The sequence below is a fragment of the Cyprinodon tularosa genome, unplaced genomic scaffold (assembly GCF_016077235.1).
Source record: "Cyprinodon tularosa strain WSP-4 unplaced genomic scaffold, ASM1607723v1 ctg752, whole genome shotgun sequence".
In the NCBI taxonomy this organism is placed as follows: domain Eukaryota; kingdom Metazoa; phylum Chordata; class Actinopteri; order Cyprinodontiformes; family Cyprinodontidae; genus Cyprinodon; species Cyprinodon tularosa.
In genome coordinates this window covers 61,349-63,581 of record NW_024039510.1, presented here as the reverse complement: position 1 = coordinate 63,581, position 2,233 = coordinate 61,349, and positions in this window count along the sequence as shown.

Here is a 2,233-nt window from a genome sequence, read left to right as displayed (position 1 = left end):
GCCGTGGGCAGTTTCCTGAGGGGAATCAGATGACATGACTTCGAAAATCGATCGACGATGGTAAAAATAGTTGACATACCTCTGGAGATTAAGAGACCAGTAACAAAATCTATGGTGATGTGAGACCAGGGACGAGTTGGAACAGGAAGAGGATGCAACAGGCCAGAAGACGGTTGATGTGAGGTCTTGTTTCTGGCACATATGGAGCAGGCCAAAACGTATTCCTTCACATCCTTGTGTAACGTAGGCCACCAGAAACGTCTGGAAATCAAGGCGATTGTTGAACTTGGCTGTGTGCATCCATTGAATCAGGCGAGATCTGACAGATGAGGGAACATAGGTTCTGTTAGGAGGACCGTTACCTGGGTCAGGTTCAGAAGCCAAGGCAGAGTTTATGAGATCGGAGATCTCCCAGGAAACCACTCCAACAGTACAGGAAGCAGGAAGAACGGGTTCAGGCGTCTTGGATTGATCAACAGAGTATAGACGAGAGAGAGAATCGGGTTTGATGTTCTTGGATCCGAGTCTGTAAGATATAATGAGGTTGAAACGGGAGAAAAACAGAGACCACCTTGACTGACGAGGGTTAGCTTGTTTGGCGGACTGGATGTATGCTAGGTTTTTGTGATCCGTCCAAGTTAAGACTGGGTGTTCAGCTCCCTCGAGCCAGTGTCTCCACTCCTCCAAAGCGAGTTTGATGGCCAGGAGTTCTTGGTCTCCAACGTCGTAGTTTTGCTCTGCCGGGGAGAGTCTACGGGAGAAAAATGCACAGGGGTGAATTCTTTGATCAGAGTCGAGTTGTTGGGATAACACGGCACCAACACCAGAGTCAGAGGCGTCCACCTCGAGGATGAATTGCTTGGCAGGATCAGGCTGGATAAACACGGGAGCTCTGGAAAATAAAGTTTTAAGTTTATCAAAGGCAACTTGAGCTTCGGGGGTCCACTGGAAAGTCTTTTTGACTGATGTTAGAGTTGTGAGAGGTAGAGCTGTCTGACTATAATTCCTGATAAATCGACGGTAGAAGTTGGCAAAACCCAGGAATCTCTGCAGCTGTTTACGGTTTCTTTGGTATCGGCCAATCCAAAACAGCTTTTATCTTTTCTTCAGATGGCTTAACCTGCCCGCCCTTGAGCACAAACCCTAAAAAGGTGACTGAAGGTTGATGAAACTCGCATTTTTCAGCCTTTACAAAAAGTTTGTTCTCCAATAATCTTTGCAGGACCAGGCGGACATGTTTTTTATGCTCGGAAAGGTTCTTAGAATAGATCAGAATGTCTTCAATGTAAACAAACACGAAGATATTCAAAAAGTCTCTGAGGACATCGTTGACAAGGGCTTGGAAACATGCAGGGGCGTTAGTGAGACCAAAAGGCATGACCAGATATTCGAACTGGCCCAAAGGGGTTTTAAAGGCTGTCTTCCACTCGTCACCCTCTCTAATCCTGAGAAGGTGATATGCGTTTCTTAAGTCGAGCTTGGTGAAGACAGTAGCTCCTTGTACTGGTTCAAAGGCTGATGCTAGTAACGGAAGGTGGTATTTATTTTTAACAGTTATTTGGTTAAGGCCTCTGTAGTCTATACAAGGTCTTAGGGAACCATCCTTTTTGCCCACAAAAAAGAAACCAGCACCCAACGGAGAGGAAGATGGGTGGATTATTCCAGCAGCTAAGGACTCATTTATATATTTCTCCATGGTTTCTTATTCTGGTTTGGAAATATTGTAAAGTCTACTGCTGGGTAGGAGAGCTCCCGGTAATAGCTCAATCGCACAGTCATATGGTCTGTGAGGTGGAAGGGACGTAGCACTGACCTTACTGAAGACGGGAGCCAGATCATGGTACTCGGACGGGACAGAAGAAAGATCAGGAAAGTCCATCTCCCCCCTCCCTCTAGGAGACCTTACAGCAGGAGCTGCAGAACGAAGGCATGTTTCGTGACATGAGGTCGACCACGACTCAATGTGGCGTTCAGCCCAATTAATATGGGGATTATGTCGTTCCAGCCACTCAAATCCAAGCACCAAGGGAGAACATGCAGAAGGAAGAACAAAAAATGTCAGAGTTTCACGATGATTACCTGAGATCAAAAGCTCCAGAGGTTGCGTTTGATGGGTAACCTGATGAAGCCTCTTCCCGTCAATAGCTGAGACACTGAGTGGCTTGGTTAAAGGGACAGTTTCGATCTGTAGCTGCAGAACCAGGTTAGAGTCTATCAGATTTCGCTCACAGCC